Below are 19,986 nucleotides of genomic sequence, written 5' to 3'. Positions count from 1 at the left end.
TATATTTAAATAAAATAACATTACTTAAAAATAAATAATTATATATTAATACATTTTTTATATATAAATTGATGAATTTATTAAATAAATAAAGACTTTTTCTATAAACCAATTATACGATAAATTATATTACAATAAAATAATATAAAAAATTAAATGAGATCAATAAATATAAGCATATTAATAAATATTGAATAAAGAAATTAATTTTAAATAAATTCAATAAATTTAAATAAACGAATGTGTCTTTTCACTCAAATTTGTTATATATTAATAAGCTACATATGCCTATTTGTGTGATAATGAAGAAATTGTCTCATTGATCTATAAACCTTAGATGAACGTGATAAATTTAATGCATATAATAAATTACGATTCTCCAATAAATTAAAAAGGTGTATAAATAAATAATTATTAATTCTATTTTTTTTTTACTTAAACCGACAAACAGAACCAACAAAAACTTGCTATGTGTGTAGAGCGGCATCAGTAGAAACCGATATCGATGCAGCAATCAGTTTTCCGCCTTAGTTGACAAAGGAAAATCTGTTTAAGCTACAGAAAGGCGAACAGTTTCCGAAAAACCGTGGCCACGGTCGTTGTCGTGAATAACCGCGGTCTTGTACCACTCGCCTTTGAAATATCGGCAATAAAAGTCGAATCGTTGCAGGAATTAGGAGTCTCGGCTTGATTTGTGCGCAAGACTCCAGTGAAACACAAGCAGCACAATATGCATAAAACGAAATGTTTTATACATTTTTCAACCAGTTGGCGCATCTATGTTTTTTGAATTTTCCCAAACTTATTGAAACTTCCTCGAAAATTTCTCAATATATTATTGAAATTGTTTAACACTAAAACCACCAGGCGGGGCAAAATAGCCCATTCCTGATTTCTTCCTTTTACAAATTATTAAATAGACAACAAATGTTTTTCTGAGAAAATATTATAGAAATTGATTTAACAATACGCAAAATGAATTGTAAATCAATTAAAGTCTCAATAGATGCACTATTAGAGTTTCTATGGAGAAATTTTAAAAAGTTAATTTAACTGCGCGGTAGCTTTAGTGTTAAATTGTGAGTGCGCCAGACGGATCTCGAGTGTTTGTATCGATAGATACCTGACGATGACTCGCGAAACAATACGAGTGATAAAACCGTGGAGTCGATGTAAGTATCGTAACATGCTTAAATATGTGTGGGAGGCTTAGATTAATCAACGAAAGATACAGCGAACCTGGAGTGGGGTGAATTCAAGCGCTGTTCCACAAGGTCATGGTATTTTGTGCAACACATACAAACGGTCTTGGTTAGGTCGCAGTAAAATACGATAAACGATTCACAGCTCGGATGAATGATGTCAGTATAACGTCAGAACACGCAGCAGTTAGATCGCTGACATACTCGAGTCTATTACCGCGTTCCATCTTACCTCAACATCAACATTACCTAACTCTGATCGTTGTAAGTGCGGTAAATACAGTCAGAAAATTAATCAGAGAAGTGCGCAGTCGGTGTTCCTCGATAGATGCGTAATAGACGGTCAAATAAGTGACGCGATCATCATGATTGACGCGTGGATGGTGGCCGTGGCCTTGTTCGCCGTGTGCGTAGCAGCGGTCTTTTATTACATAAGAAGCGTGTACAGTTACTTCGATGGAACCGGAATCCCGACCCGGCCATGGTTGGCGTTCACTGGTGCGGTGAAAATATTCTTGCAAGGATCCAACGTCGCCCAACTCTTCCTGGATATTTACAAAACCCACCCCACTGCCAAGTACACGGGCTTCTTCGATCTTCTCACTCCGATAGTCGTGATTCGTGATTTGGACTTGGTGAAGTCTGTCACGGTGAAGAATTTCGAGCACTTTCAAGACCACAGTACGCAAACGAACCCGTTGGAAGCGTTGTTCAGTAAGAATCTGTTCTCTCTGCGCGGTGAACGATGGAAAGAGATGAGGACCTTACTGAGTCCAGCCTTCACGTCCAGCAAGATGAAAGCCATGTATAAATTGATGGACGAGTGTGGGTCACGATACGGGGACATTTTGGCTACGGTGTCCGAAGAGGAAAGATCCATGGAGTTAAAAGACACGTTCACCAGGTACACGAACGACGTGATTGCCACCTGCGCGTTTGGGGTGAACGTGGACTCGATGACCGACCGTAACAACGATTTCTACGTGTACGGCAGAACAGCCACGAATTTCAAAAACTGGCAGATGCTCAAGTTCATGTTGTTGCGCTGTGCGCCTCAGCTTTGCAGGATGTTGGGTATAAAGATATTCGACCAGAAGATCGTAGACTTCTTCTACGATTTGGTTGCGTCCACTATTAAAACTAGGGATGAGCAAGGTATCGTGCGACCGGACATGATACAGTTAATGATGGAGACTAGAGGCAAATTGGGTCCGGGCAAAGAACTGACGATCGAGGACATGACCGCGCAAGCGTTTATCTTCTTCTTCGGCGGGTTCGAAAGCACCTCGACCCTAATGTGCTTCGCTGCGTATGAAGTTGGAGTGAATCCCGATGTCCAGAAGAGATTGCAAGAAGAAATCGACGAGGTACTGGGAAACAGCAAAGGAGAAGTGTCTTATGAAGCGATCAACGACATGAAGTACCTAGACGCTATTATACACGAAGCTCTAAGGGTGTATCCAGCGGCCGTTGGTACAGACAGAATCTGCACGAAACCTTTCGAGCTGCCGCCAACGCTGCCAGGAGCGAAACCGTATACGATCAAGAAGGATGACAGCATTTGGATACCGATCTACGGGATACACTACGACCCTCAGTACTTCGAGGAGCCAACGAAGTTTAATCCGGATCGGTTCCTCGATGATTCGAAGAAGTTTATAAATGCCGGAATGTTGTTGAGTTTCGGCATGGGTCCGAGAATGTGCATCGGGAACAGATTCGCGTTACTCGAGACCAAGATCTTGCTGTTCCACGTATTTGCTCGGTGCAATCTCGTGCCCAACGAGAAAACACCGATACCAATGAAGTTGAAAGGATTCCAAATGACGGCAGACGGTGGATTCTGGTTCGACGTTGTACCGAGGAAAATAGACAATTCTGTGTGCAGCGGCGATGTTACCAATTAACCCCTACGCTGAGACGTACTCGTAGATAACAGTTTTTTATTTTTCTAATGTATCATTTTACGATCCTAATATATTTAGAACAGTATCTAGGTAATAATTATAATTATTTTAGTGATTATGGCAGGAAAAGTGCCGGTACGGTTAGTGTTAAACATAAATATTAACGATTAAACATTTTTTGATTACCAGTAATCAAAATAAATGACTGAAATTTTATTTTGGTTACCGATAACAATTAGATATCGACGATACAAGTTTTTTTTAGTTAATTGCTAACTAATATCCATAATAAAAATTGCTTTTTGGTTATAAAGACTGCATGAAGTTGTTACTGCTACTAATACATCTGATAATGGTAACGGAAATTTATATAAACATAAATATTACGATGTTTGTTATCATTCATATATTATACACCAATTAAAGTATTTTACTTAATGGTAAAATGTATGTTGTGTAAATATAATGTTCACAATATCATTAACGATGAATTTTGTACTACCAATCAATGAATATTATTCCTAGAATTCAAAGAATTTTGTATTGTCAACTAATGTAAATAATTTCTACCGAGTTTACAAATATACTCGTATAATGACTCTATATCGAGAGTCGTTAATTAAGAATACCAAATTTTATTTACGGAATGAACAAATGTTAAATAAGTGTAAGTGAGGCTGGTTTCATTACCCATATAAGTACCTATACACGTTGTGACATATTTATGTACTAACAGTGAATGTTACCGAATTAAAAATAGTAAAATATAAGTTTGAATACAGAGGTAATATTTGTTACTTAACAGAACTATATTTTGATCCAGTTTTTCATTTCCAGTTTGATACAGTTTTCATCTTATTCTCTTTTTCATCTATTAACATTTATCAATGTACATTTGCAGGAAGGTTTACAACCTAGTTATAATGTTCCTACATCAGCGTGATTCTACACCGTTCATTTGGTAAAAAAGAACGTCTAATCAAATGCTCGCAAAGTTCATTCTGATTTTGAAAAACGGGTTAAAATTTTTTATTGTTGCATCGTGTTTTACTCGTTGCGGAAATAAATGGTCTGAAAAGTACCATGGATCGGAAATAAATGATTTATTTGTAAATTACCGTTGAAGTTCCTATGGGAGAGTAAAGGCCCGCAATATCCAGTGTCCTTTTCTGTTAACTCTTTGAGGCACACGATTTTAAATAAGAAAACAACCCAAGTTGCATAGAATTCACCACACCATACAATTCGCCAACCTTAATCACAACAGTCTCGACAACTCACTAATGCGTTTTGACGTGTATACATTTTTGCTTTCACTTATTTACGCATTTATTTAGTTCATAGTATTGCCAATTGGATGAAAAACCTTAAATAAAATATTGAACTGTATTACTATCAGTAACTACAACTTTTCAAGGTAGGTTAAAATATATTCTACCATGCATAAAAAGCTAAGCAAAGGGCGGGACAGTTTTTAACCCACCTAACCCCAAAGAGTTAAGGCCCGCATGTACGTTGAAACATGCGGCGATGCAAGCATCGCTACTAGTGATGGATTTGAATCTTCATCGCTTTGCAGCGATGCTGCATCGTCCACGTTCCCAGTGTGTTGGGAGTCTTTACATGATTGGTCTCCGGATTCGACGCCATAGGACTTCGTTCGGTGTCAAATTGCGTCATATTTTATCATTTCATATCTTAACAGGACGCAAACGTTGAACTCGCTATTCCAACTAATCGATATTCGTGTAATAGAAAAAGACACTGAATATCGTGGGATTTTACTCTTCTATGGGAACTTCAATACCAGTTTACAAGCAAACTAATCCAGCCCCAACGTGTGGTGTCTTTCAGACTATTTTTACTTCTGCAACAAGAACACGATGCAACAATACAAAATTTTAATCCTTTTTCCAAGGCCAAGATGAATTCTGTAAGCACTTGCTTACGTATTGTTTTCTATCAAATGAAATGTGTAGTATCACGCTGTGGTGGTCGTGACATACATTTCTGAAATAGCCCGTACATTGTGAGTACAATTAATGATATTCATTATGACACTGAGACTGAACCATATAATATACCACTTTTTTTTGAAATTATTGAACCTTGGTTAAGATGTTTAGCCACATGAATCATATATCTGGACCTTACTCCATCGGATTTTTACTTTTTTCGCCCTTAACAAACTTTTCTTTAAAGAAAATCGTTCAAAAACGTGGAATATGTAAATTCGTTCATATTCGAATTTTTTAATAAAAAAACTAAAGGATTCTATACTAAACAATTATACATACAAGTTATCCAAAAGGCGGTAAAAGATCATTGAATAAAATGGCAAATATATCATTAATTAAAGTAAGTAGCTACTATAAAAATATGATAGCACTTAATTTTCTTTCGAAAAAATATGCAATGGGATTCATTACACAATCTGATATGTTTAAAAAGTGAAAATAATAAAGATGTTAAATATATACAACTATATAAAGAATTATTCACTGTACTGACTTGATCCCTAAAAACTGACGTTTACTATTACCGTAATGATGAACTTGTGCATTGAAGATTTCTAGTAATCTTAAATCATTGTTCTCTAACTTCCGCGACAGGAATGTCGCACAAAGCCTACACCAATCTGTCCGAAGAAGGAAGTTGTTGGTGTAAAAGGAAAGCAAGACGAGAAAAGAATCAAGAAAGGAGGAAGATGAAAGAAAAACATGAGGAAAAAACTCGGTTAACTAGTAACGCTCTGATTAACTTTAAAACTATTCCGTTTAGCATAAGTTCTCTGCTGCGTGATAATTATCTACTTATCGCATCTTCGATATTCCAATTTCGCTTTGCTTAATGTAACTCGAGCTGGAATAGCGCGATGGTACGCAATTCTCGAAAAAATATTACCGTTTTTATGCTTTCACTGAAAAAATTAAGTTATTCAGAGAAACCTCGAATAAACTGGTTAATAGTCAGATACACTTAAAAGGATTTCCGTCGAAGACAGAATTTTTTAGGTCAAACTGAAATATTTTAGCCGCTCTGGTGGTTATCAATGACTGGTGCCATTAAATCATATGAAGAAACATTGAAGCGAAAGTTGAAACGGTAATTTCTAGTAGAAACCAAGAGAAGTATTGCTTGTTCTTCAATAAAATCTGAGATGATAAATATCAATATCATCGATTTCCTTCTTCTTATCCGAAGAAACACAAATATTTTTTCAAAAGTTAAAATATATTCTCGTTTGGTTGTAACAAGTGAGTAAAAGAAACAATTTTGTACTGCATCGAGCAAACTACAAAACAAGTGTAGCGTTAAGTTAACCTCGTATACACTAGAAAAATGTTTTTTTGCAATAGTTTAACACTAGATTTACGGAACGAATCAAGTTGACTCATATTGAATTCTACAAACATTATTTATTAAATGCTAGGGTCACTTTTGATTGACACAATTACGCAAATGTGTATTCTAATCGTTTACTTTTAAACCTCTAATTTCCAAGATCTAAATGAGACGAATATTCATTTTTCTAAGAACGATACAACGAACTGTACACTAAATGTCTATCTAGTGTTGATATGCAATCAAAGACTTGTACATATTAGTAGGTTTGAAGTACAACTACACTATTCCATAAAATGAAATGATCACTAAATTGAAATCGGAAAATTGTCTATCTGTGGACTTTTGTAACTTTACCATAAAAATTCGAAGCACATATCGCGTAGGCTCACTTTAAAACGTGAAACTTCTAAAAGTACTTTCGCCTCTTACAAATCATATGTTTCTACGATGTTTTTTTCTTATGAAACGCATGAGAAAGGAAACATACCTTTTCGTTTCCAAAATTGGACGAATTCAAATCTCTATACGGATATTAGCAACTTTTTCAAAACTGAATACACTACGAATTTGAAAATTGCTGTTCTTCTTTTACAATGATCCCTTAAAACTTGGTGTATGATTTCTGTTCGTTATTTTATTAAATTTAGAACAGGAAGTGTTTTGCAGGCATTTGCTTCGTTTTAAAAATATTATATAGAAAATAAAAATTTGCTTCGACTTATGCACAGAATAATTTGAGTAAAAAGATAGGTAAATTCAAAATTTAATTACTGTTAGAACCATTTAAAATTAACTTCCAGTAATATCACCTTTGAGGTATTGGTCCAACTTTTTCATTGTTCGAGTTTTCTCCAGCTTCAGAATTTGCGTGTTCCTTACTTGGTAATGTGTTTGCTTGTATTATTTTCATCTGAAGAATCTCACTTTTGCAGTAATTTCTCAAATTTTTTAGTTAGACTATCCACGGGCAAACTACTAATTGTAAGTGTCAATGGTTCTTACGCATTCTGTTTATATCGACCGAGTCTGTTAATAATTAAATATTTCTTGTTTATTGCTTCCGTGCATTGAATATTTCACAAAACACACATAATACGCCTTTACAGATTAATACTAAAAAAAAATGAATAAAAAATGTTTGGTGAATAATACGTGACAATTATTATGTAACTTTATAGATAGAAATTCTTATAACAATTATTTATTGAGTCAATTTAAGGGTTCCGTTCTATTACATAGTTAGTATTATCTTTCTACGTTATCAGAGAAATCATAACAGAAGCATCATAAAAGAAGTATCGAAATAACATGTACACAATCTTTATGATTTTTCTATGAATCTATAAATATATAGAAAAAAACATCTAACGATTAATCTTTTTTGAGAGACTTAACTTAAATCCCATCCCCTGTTAGATTCAAGAAGCCTGTTGATGTCATTAATAGAGTTATAGGATATGAAAATACTATTTTATAGAAATTGCTGTTTTTTCATATTCTTTCGAAACAAGCCGACTGTTCATGAAACGTGGAACGAAAAACTAATATTTTCAGTTATAAACAATTTTTTATTTTCCCGCATCAGCAAGTATCGCACTGAATGGAAAAAACGCCCATTGATTAGATTGGAAAAAGTTGGCGAACAACATTGCACCTATCACACGATTTATGTGAAGTATTCGTTTTATATTTCCTTCTTACGGTGAATAAAAACGCGTAGATGAAATCTGTTTCTGCGAATAAAGCATTCTGGCGAGACACCTCAATACTGTTATGAAATATATGTGAAAAAAATAATTTGTGTGTTTAATAAAATGTATTTTGTTATTGTAATTTTGGAAACGATTTTGTTGCATTCATATTTTTCAGGTCTTGCGGTTCTGAAATGATATTTAAATATTCCATGTTAAATAAAAGTGTAATTTATTAAAAATACCAAGAAATACGAATTATACAAATATTTATTTGACGTAGGTTCACAAAAGAGAAAAAACATTTAGCTGAGTGCTTGGAATGACCAAAAGGATACCGCGTCTTTATTTCATCCAAATTGTCAATAATGTTTGGATAATGGATAAACATATATATTTATACCATTTTAAATATACTATGCAATTACTTATTATATTGCATTATTAAATAGTTATGTTCAATGTCATTTTTAAAATTATTTTCTTTAGCTTTATCATTTCGTCGGTATAGATAGTCCACTTATTCAGCTTTGTTTCGGTCCTGAAAATGCGGGATAATCAGAATTCTAATGTACATATGTTCTCTTGGTAAATTTTCTTTCAATAAAAAATTAATCAGTGGTTAACAATTACAGACTATGAGCTTTGTTTGCACGTAATTTGTTTTACGCTTACACTTATATCTAATATGCAGCATTGTCGTGAAGAATAGAAAAGTATGTTTCTTATAAAATAAAATATAAAAAATATGTTTCTTATCACTTTCTTATCACTTTTTATCATTTAAAAAACTCAAATAGATTCTTAATCTGTGTAGATGTGATCATTCTCTTTACCAGAATGAAGTTCAATTGTTGAGAAATAGCAACATAGCCATGTTTAACGGAAAGAATTCCATTTGTTTCACGGTAAGAATGTTCATTTTTTAACTTTTAGCTACGGTGTGATTTTTCGCAACACTGTACATATCTCTGTACAGCAACTTTCAACGTGGACCGCGCGAAACTGTATATGACGCTTTTTACTCTGACATTAAAAATGTTGTTAGGAAATGTTGTTTACGCGAAACAAATGACGACGACAGTCAGGCGATATGTTAAACATACCTATAGGCAAAGTGAGCCAATTCAGTGACATATTTAACCCTAACAGTACCACGTGTTTTTATAACGAATCATACCACGATGTGACTCTCAGTCACTTAGGAAAATAAAAGGAATGATTAAAATGTTATTGTTTTTGTTTATAAGGCCCAAATTTTAAAAGCCCAAAAAAACTTTTGGAAATGCAATATAAAATAATCAAAAAATTTAAGTAAAAAATTCAAATATGACTCAAAGTCACATCACGGTCCGATTAGAGTTAAAAACATAATATCCACGAAAGCCACTGCAGTGGCGTACAGTAGATAAAAGGTTAAGTCGAAAAACTTCAATTTTGCAGATATTTAAATAATTCAAGTAGGGTTGAAAATAAGACACGTAACAAACGTATCTGCGAAATTTCAAGTGGATCAGATGACCGGTTTCTACTGTGTGCACCAGGTGAAAATGTGCTGTTTCAAAAAAATGTGTTTGAAGTTTCGAATTTCTTTTGCATCTTTGTCTCGATAACTCTGTATTATTACGATATTTTATTTGAAATGCATTTTAAAAAATAGTTAGTTTGTAAAGAGCAGTGTAAACGATTCTTCTTCCTAATAATATTGAAAATAACATAATAATAAAATCTATTTTAAAAATATCTTAACAAAGAGGCACACCTGTGAATAAAACTGATGTTGAGTCATGCTCGACATAGAAGCGCAAAGAGTTAATACCATTACGTTTCGAATCGTATAACTTTGTTTCGAATTTGATTAAATATTTTCGAAATTATGTTTGGGTATGAAATAATTAAATTTTAATACTTATTTAGCGGAGTTCAGTATAATCTTTAACCTGTTTACCGTAGAATTTAGTTAAAAAGATCCCTCATTGTTCGCACAACAAAATTAAACGTTGAAGTGTATACTAGACAAACGCAGGGAAAATGCACGTATAATATATTCTAACGGAAAACTAAAGCAAAACGAAGAAACATTACACGTTTATCTGAAAAAATAAATAACTTATAGTTGAAAGAATTAATATCATTTTCAATTCTAAATGACGCTGTGCACCTTCACTGTAGAAAAACCAAGCTGTTGCCAAACCAACAATACTTTTTCTGTTATCCACATGAAATTCATTTTTCTAAGTCTTAAAAAATGATATCAGTGCATGACTATTTTTATGAGTTTACCATTCAATGATGTATCGCTTCTTGGTGTTAGATAATTATAGCAAGCGATTCTTAATGAAACAAATTGTCTAAAAGATTGAAACGTCATTTAAAGTGTATACTGCCGAACATAATGTTAAAAATCGAAAAATCATGAAAACCAGTGAGGTTTTAAAGTGCATAAAATGCCTGAAGTACTGAACCTAGGAAAGTGAGAAAACATTATTTTCGTCCTTCCATGACACTTTAAAGTTCAAGATAATTTTTAAATTATATGTAAATAATTGAAAATTTTGAAATTTTCTTTCGAGTACACATTTTTCAAACATCAATGAAGTGAAAAGTAGAGTAAAAGAAAAGCTGATTTTTTTCAATGCTAGACCGGAATTCCACCTTAAGAACTATGAAATACGTTTTTATAAACATCTCGGCAACTAAGGTCAAATAACGGTAACACGAATAGGGAGCAGTTTTAATTTCAAGATCATTGTAATCGGTGATGAGATCTCTTTTCTAGATAATTATTATTTATAGCAAATATTTTTAATTTCGAAAATAAAGTATAAACTTCATAAAAGTGTATAATTTATTGTGAACAAAATACACTTTAGAAAGCTGTATTTTCTAAGATATAAGCATTTTTATAAATAATCCAGCACGCCTCTAGGCTTACTGCTGGGACAAAAGCTGTCCAACTTTTAAAAAGTACCGCGTAACTGTAGAGATAATTTACCGCATATAAGAAACCACTTAAACGAGTGCCACGTAAATCCAGGGATGAGTGTGCAGTAGCAAACTCTAGTATACTTTCAGTCGTGCAAATGTTAAGCCAACGTTCATTCCGAGCTGTTCATTTAAACATGCTTACATGTTATGGTTCACGTCATATCTGTTTTCTCATATTATTCATTGCATACTGTAATGGTAATTAACTTCGAGGTATTTGACAGGAACTGAAGAAATGTTTCTTACAGAGTATTCCCTAATGATACATGAAAGTAGTAACGTAATTTCGAAACAAGAGAAGAGACTTTGGAATCTTTCTAAAGATTTTCACCGAGTTAATGTGCATGGATTCTACGTATGATGTTTAAAACGTGTTTCTATAGTTGTCTTCCTCCGTATTTAGGAGATGCAAACATCCTTAAAGAAAAGAGGATGACAAAATTATTTTATTAAATATATTAAAAAGTAAAGGAAGTAATGTAATAATTTCAAATACAAAAGTTGTATTTAAAATGTACATAAATGTAACTTTATGCGAAAGTATATGTTACCAGCGAAATTTCATAGAAATCGTAAGTGACTTTAACATAGTGTCTCATATAATACTCTTTTCCACAAATCTTCTTGGTAAATAGAAACGCGTTACAAGTTTTTCTTCAATTTCATAATTCTAATAGGCTAAAATAGAAACCTTGCACAGATTACTTTTTAGCATAATGCATGCGATTACTTGAATTCAAGACGTTTTCCATTTATGAGCAGTATTATTCAGCTGTTTGTACAAGGTGCATACAAAATACTAATTATTCCGGATCACGGCTCCAATCGAAATCTAGCATCTTTTATCAGTCCTTTAATAACACAACAGTTACTATTTGTCTGGAAGAAGATTCAGGGAAGAATGTTGTAAAAACGGAAATATTAACACATTGTTGACCGGCAATTTTATGCAGGAGCTATCCCATGTTACCGGTTATTATTCCGTAAATAAATATGTAAGTGAAAAAATCTAAATAAACTTAAACATACTTTGTTTATACATAATGAATTAAAATGAAACTTTGGACATATCTTTTGTATAACTTTGAATACTTTGCTTTTACAATATTCCATATTGCCTTGCGCTTCAACAATTGAAATAATTAATGCAACTGCAAACATGAGTTATTTCGTGACCGGTCAACACTTTGTTAAGAAATGTTCTGTCAACTTGTCCGAGTTTTAGGAGTGTGACTTATAAAATAACCCAGTGCTTGTATTACTCGTAAGATACCCTGGTTGGAACAAAACTACCCGGCTACTCGAGTATCCTAGTATCCTACTTATATAACTAGCCACTAAAACTGTCAATATTTGACACGCCGGGTGTCATATTCAAATAATTAACTATTTTATTATTATTTCATACAAAAGTATGAACTGCCAGAATACTAGAGTAACACAAGCAGAGTACTTAAATAAAACATACTTGGGGATCTTTTATATATTAGAGAACCCGCCAGGTGGGATAGTAATATAGTGAGAGTCCAAACTTACGTCCTAATTGGTTCCGGAATGGGCAATGTAAGTCGAAAAAAATGTAAATCAGGGTAACAGGTTTAAGAGGGATTATAACAGGATTAAGAGACACATTTTCTTTTAAATGTACACAAATGATAGAAGGGATTATATTTAACGAACGTTTACGAAGAACCGAAGAGATCACGATGGATGGCCTTTTTTATAACCATTGAAATACGTTATTTATCTTTAAGAAACGTCCTCACAGTTGTTTCCGGCAAATTTATTTTTTAGATAATCTCAGAATCTTGTATTCCATTATCAAAGAGTTTCTATTATTTCTAATTTAGTTTTCAAATTTATATTATTTCTTTTTATAACAATATACACCTGTCCCTCGATTTACGCGGACCTCGATAAATTGGAACACTATTTACCAGGTAGTTTTTACGCGCGATCTTTCTTTTGTTAAGCTATGTGAAATAAATATGTATTTCTTAAACATATATCAGCTTTTCTCTGTTCACGCGATTTTCGTTCGCGTAAAACGAACCCACGTGGAACGGATTTTCGCGTAAATCGAGGGTCAGGTGTAATTTTAGGATGAGATCATCTGTCGCTGTGGGCCATTACACACACGTAAATAAGGATCTTAATTTTCGATTTATATAAGTTCTCAAACTCTGTATAAACTATATAATCTGAAATTATATCCATAAAAATTCTTTACTCGAGTAAGTTGCAAACTGGGCAAGTTAAATCAGGGCTCCAGTGTAGGTTTAGTAGCCAGTTATAATATAACGCATAAGCTATTCAGATGCAATCCTAACCACAGATCTAAAGCGGCTATATCCCCGTGACGCCAGCTTTTTGGGGCGAACGCGCATTTTTTTAGCACTAAAATTACCAGATGGAATTAAATCATCCATTTCTAATGTTTTATTTTTGCAATTATTAAAAAGATGACAGATGTTTCTCTGAGGAATTATTAAAGAAATTGATTTCACAATACGCAAACTGAATATTAAATCAATTGAAATCTCAACAGATAGCACTCTTGAAGTTTCTATAGAGAAATTTTAAAAAGTCAATTGAACTGCTCGATAGTTAGTGTTAAGTATTGCCGCTACAAATTGCAGCAGTGAATGATCTTTTTCAACATTTAAAAGAATAGAAAATTATGTACTCTCTTTTTGGGACAGGGCAAATTAAATGATTTAAGTATTTTGTCCACAAAGAGTGATTTATTTAATAATTTAAGTACGTATGATGGTATTAAGTAGTTTGCCAAAGAAAAAGCTGGAAAAGTAAATGTTTAAGTTACACATATAATAAGTTACTTTCGTTTTTTGTTTATATAGTTTGTTTTTGTTTACATAGGTTATTTGAATTTTATATGAATTTTATTTTTATATTTTCATTTGCTTAATGGTAATATATTAATTTGTTCTAGTTTTGAAGCTTTTGTAAAACTTTACCAGTTACTCAGCTCCCGCTTTCCTTTCCGTATATTTTTTTAGGAAGAGAGGCGCATTATTGTTAATAGCTCACTGTCGTTATATATATTAGCATGGCTCTGCTCAGGTGCCCGAATGCTCAGCTGTTTCATGAGATACTCAGACAATTTTGTTCAACCTGGGTATCTGATGGACATTGGGCTATCGTATAGAGACAACAAATAAATGTGAACGCTTTTAAATTGCTATTCACTCCTTGCCATACAATATCGCGTCAGATTCTTGGTGAAGATTGCAAATAGAATGTAACAAACAAATATTATTTAATTTATTTGAAGGCAAATTATTTATTATGCATATTATTTCTCTTTTGCCAATGATTTTACCTTTGAGCACACGTTAACATGGAATAAGACTGAATTTCCTCTTATTTTCTATAGATTATTAATAATAAACTAGTTAAATCAATCACGGTTCAGAAAGAAATTATAAGACAAAGGGTTAAAGTTCGTATATGAGAAAAAATGAACAGTAAAATCACTTCTGTCAAAATATTATTTGTGCCCACATACATTTGAACCATAGAATCCCATTTATTTGAACGAAACATTAATAAGTAGGTATGTATAAATAAGTGAACCCTAACTGAGCTCCTATTATTTGAATTATTGTCGAAAGTCATTCCAATTACACAAACACATTCATTCTCCAGATTTTACAAAACTATTGTTTCCGTGAGACATTCAAATTGACAAACCTTAAAGCTACTATAACCCGAAGGATGAGTTGAATGTATAGTCGAATTCATTTATTCGAATGTAGACTTCGGTTATTCGAGTGAAAGGCAACAAATTGTGGGAGAAATTAGTGAATCGTTGTTACATGAATAAATACTTACAATTACGTGAAAACTTACAATGATTGGTTATGTAAATAGTTTTACTAGTTAGTATTATTAGTTATTTTTATAGTTAGTTTTATTTTATTAAAGTAACTAACTATTATTATTAGTTAGTTTTATTAGTTAGTATTATAGTTATTATTAATTAGTTTATCTCCCAATGTGTTCATATGAATGAAGTTTTACTGTACGTGATATTCAATGTCTTTGTCTATCACGTGCAAAGTGACCAAACGTGACACAATTTATTTACGGATGTGAACGAACGACTCCATCTTTCCAAGGAAAGAAATCCCATGGTAAATATCAAGTCCGGTGGCTCACCGTGTAATAGAAGAGGACACTGCATATTGTATACTGTTACTCTCACGTACGAACTTTAACAGCAACTTGCGAACGATCGTATTTGTACTTTCAACCTATGGTTCCTTTGAGAGTATTTACTATTTACTTCCGCGACAGATATAATACGATGAAACAATAAAGTGCTGATCTTTTTTTTTTTTTTCAAGGTCAAAGTGAATTTTGCTGTATATTGTTTTCTTCTGCCGGTGTAGTTTTTTTATAAATCCTGTATGTATCTACTATATAAGTAATATATTTGCCAATATTGAAATGTCTCATTTTTATCGAGAAGTATTGATTACGAAGGTATCTACATATTTATAAGAAAACAGATCATACTAATTGCGCTAGTACATCACCGTAGTTTGTTTGAAATTTTACCAATATTATATAATTCTTAACAAAAAGATAAGTATTTTTTATGGTTAATATTTACCACTATTCACTTTCTCTTTTGACATATTTAACAAAATAGTTTTTCTATTTTCGGATCTTAGGGAATTTTTCACCTGCATCTCTGCATATGTAATTTTCTATTACCATATAGAGTTTCATTTCAATCCGCACGTATCAATTGGCTCAAGGTGGTTTCGTATTCAAGTTGTATTATAAGAAAAAAATATAGGTGTTTTCGAAATAAACTCGTGTTGTTTCGACCTCTATGACCTTTCTATTTGCACTTTCGCTCCAATTTAAGTACCTCAACTCGATTTACGAAATGAAATGTAATTCTGCTTGGCTCGCAATATTTTATCAATTCAATTTCACTAAGTTCCAATTTTATCAAGCTCATACATTCATACCTTTCAGTATTTTGTTAAAACGATCATTCTTCAATTGGAAAATACACGTTCCGTATATTTTATTTTATAATTATTTTCTAATGATCAGATATTATTCGTATATTTAAACAGTATACCATCTTGTCAAGAAATTATTTGTACATACAATTATTAAAACTAAATCTTTGTGCAAAAAAGAATGAATGCAACCTGTATCTTTGAGTACGTCATTATACTTGAAAATAATATGTATCTCAGAAATGTCAATGATTTATCAAAATTATTAAAAATTATACGAAAGCAACGAATATTGTGTGATAAAATATATATTTAGACACTGCTGCTGGACGCAGTAATCACAAAATCAGCAACATGTGGCATGAAAAGCAATAAAAAATTCTGTGAAGAATATATTATATTCTACAATAAAAATATGTAGAAGAAATAAAATAGAAATGTAGAGGAACCGCGCGAAAGTAAAACATAAATTAATATATTTTTAGAAGAACATAACAGGTTGATGTAAAAAAGAATTCAAAACATTGAGGATAGAAGTAATAGTAATTAATTTCATTTTGACCTATTTTTGACGATATTTGCCTATGCACGGGAATAAGATTTTGTAACGATATTTTTCCATGCAATATTAAAAATGTATAATCATCGATTATGTAATTAAAATTTTAACAAATATCTTTTAAAATATATGCAGATGAAAGAATCAAATATTGAAAACGTAATAACTCCTTAACTGGGAATGGAAACCCGGAAGTCTAAAAAAGTTGACTATGTTTAACTTTTGTTTTCGTTTTTAAGTATTTGGTAAAAATGTAAGGTTTTTTTTAAGAAACATTGAATCATTTGAGTTCTATTTTCATACCCTTTTTATTACTAAAACGTAAAAAGTGGTGAAATTATACAGGGTTGCGTTGGTTGAAATCTTCTTAATTAAGAAGCAAAAAATTCTTACGGCAAAATAAACGAAAACAGATTATTTTTAGAGCAGTTGTTGTTGAAGATAATCTATATTTCTTGAACCAAAAAAATCAACTTTAAAAATTTATAAAAATTCAGCAAATTTAGATATAAAAAGAATTGTATGCTACACTGAAAATAAACTAATAGTTCGTTTCATTTTACCGTATCGATTTTTTACTTTTTCTATTCCAGTAACTCTTGATGCTAAGTGCTAAGTAAGAAGATCTCGAATTATGTAATACTGTGTAACTTTATCACGTTCTAGTTTTTAGTAATAAAAAAAAATATGAAAATAGAGTTTGAATCTTACTTAATATTCCCTAAAAAAAACCTCGATGTCTTACCAAGTATTTATCAAGGTCAGATAAAAAAAAAGTTAAATAAAACTAATTGTTTTAAACTTCCAATATTGTATGGCTCATGAAGCTCCTTCGAAGTTCGTATTTCATTGTGTCACTCGTAGTCCGATATCCTATGAATGCACAAAACCACAGTTCATTTCTTACAAACTCTCGGACGATATCAAATAGGCTGTTTACATAATTTGTTTTGTATCATTTCTCGCGTCCATCAATCACAAACAAACCCAACATATTATGGAACACTTTGCGGGTACAATAACACTAAAACTAGATGAATTTATTTGCAATTACCGCGTGGAACTTCCTTCGTTGCCTGTTTAAGTCTCTGACCGGTAATTCTCGACTTTACCTCGCTTTCTCACCGTTAGTGCCGCCTATTTACGATGCTCCCTTCCGTTCTAGTGATTTCCTCTTCCTCTTTCCATCCCTACCCATTACTCTTTTCTCACCTTTCCCTTGGTGCGTTGCTCTAAGAGCCGTGAAAGTGAAACGAGAACAACCAAATGTCTACCAAAACTGAACATTTTACAGTTCCCATTTAAGTGTTATAATTGGCCATTATGTTCGCGAGAATAATTTGTGAATCGTTCACTGAATGGCAATGTTAATGCTAACACCGAAATTGGAGTGAACTGATCATGGACTGATACATTAAAACAATCCCACTCGTTGTCTTATCTCATTTGAAGTTCAAGTACTTATTGGATACTCTAATTTCGATACTCCGGTGTATTAACACTAGAACAACCGAGCAGTCGAAATGGTCTTTCTATCTTTTTGCCACAAACTCTAATTTCCTTATTCATTTCTCAGAGAAGCACATTTACCTTTCCAAAGTTCTGAAAAAAAATTTAGATATGGGCCATTTTGATCCATTTGATAGTGCTAGTGTTAAACACATTTACATATTCATCGAAATGTTTCTTTTTTTTCAAAAGCATAAGCAAGTGAAAATTCTTTACATTGATTCGATGAAATGGTTAGAACTAAATGAAAAATATGCGCGAGCGAATATTTGCGATAAGAACGGAACGGTTACGCGGAAAATTGTAATAGTACTTACACGGTATTGTTTATACGCGATCTCAATTTAATGGGACCGAACAGAATCTACTTTTGTTTTCTAAAATGTCATTATTATTATTTTCTTGTTAAGGTATGTGAAATACACATGTATTTTAAAACTTATACCAGCTTTCCTTCCCAAAATTTTGTTTTCTTCTGTACTGTGTTAGAGATTCAAAACCATAACCGTCAGCAATGAAACTCCATAAGCACAGAAGCATTTTTTAATTCTCTTGTTATTTTCACGTTTATGCATTTTTCTGTACCCATTTTTAGCGACTAATGTCGCCACGTCATTCGAACTGCAAGGATCAGCTATCTGTACACTCCAATTGAACTTTAATAAAGAATTCAAGCTATTTGGAGTTTACATACCGACAAACTCTATTTACGCAGTTCTCATTCGCGTAAAACGAATCCACGTGCAACGAGTACTCGGCGTAAATGAAGGGACGGGTGAAATGAGATTTCTAGTATTCTTCAGACTCGATTATCGAGTGTGGCTTCCAGCCGTCCGCTTGAATACTTCAACACACTCGAGTTTCTTGATTGCTCAATACTTACTATTACGTGTTAACGAAGACTTAGCACTTTGAAGAAATGTAAGTCTAAGAGTACGTTCATAGCAGAACTGCGATGAGAACGAAGCGTAAAAATACATGTTTTTGTTTTATAGTGATTAGTAGTTGATTAATGGTAAAAATAATGTACTATGTATAGTATCTAGAATTATTAGCTTACGATAGTTTTAAGAAGCGTGAATGTGAGAATGATTGTGAACGAAGGACAATAAAAGAGGAAAGCCTACCGCTCGAGGGAAAGTGGCCTGTGCAACGTCGCAGGCCTAAAGCTTCCAGTTCGGCTTTGAAGGGGTGTGTTTAACAATTTGTAGAGAGTGTGATTGAGAAAAACGATTTTTGAGTGTGAATGTCCGAAAGAGAGTCTGTGCAGAGGGAGTCGTGCGTTGGCTTTGTGGCAGTAAGTTGTGCGTTGCTTTAGCTGTGCGTTGTTAATATATAGTTTCTTATATTAATAAACATAGATAGTTATTTATTAGTTTTTCTATATTCTCGCGTGTTATTGCCGACCCATATATGTTCACTGTATATATTTTCAATTCTTCTTCAAAATCATATATCGTATCGTTCATACGTCTTCGTAAAAGTTTAAATAACTGTGGGTATGAGTGTACTGATGACCGACAATGAGCATGAACAGATGAACGCACGCGTGTGTGTGTGTGTCCTGGGTATAAATAAATTGACATTTTATATAATTGTAAAAGGATAAAATAAAACGTTAGAGGGATGTTCTAGAAAGTATACGAGCGAGATGAATGTATATAAGTATATACCTGAATGTATGGAATGCGAGCGTGATTTGATTTTTCGATATTGTATTTTCCGCGAGAGAATAGTTTGTCAGCTTAGCTTCTATTAGAACTTTATAAACGTACCTTA

General features: G+C 32.7%; 1 protein-coding gene and 1 pseudogene across 11 annotated transcripts in view; one reads left to right on the top strand and one right to left on the bottom strand.

Moving 5' to 3' along the window:
- LOC116431209 (uncharacterized) overlaps nt 1–19,986 on the bottom strand; it is a 268,246-nt gene that overhangs the window by 45,607 nt on the left and 202,653 nt on the right. The gene's annotated exons all lie outside the window — the stretch shown is intronic.
- LOC116431211 (cytochrome P450 9e2 pseudogene) lies at nt 1,189–3,897 on the top strand (annotated as a pseudogene).

Source organism: Nomia melanderi, chromosome 9, assembly GCF_051020985.1.
Source record: "Nomia melanderi isolate GNS246 chromosome 9, iyNomMela1, whole genome shotgun sequence".
NCBI lineage: Eukaryota > Metazoa > Arthropoda > Insecta > Hymenoptera > Halictidae > Nomia > Nomia melanderi.
Note: the sequence above shows the minus strand (reverse complement) of the source record. Positions and strands in the feature narration are given on the sequence as shown.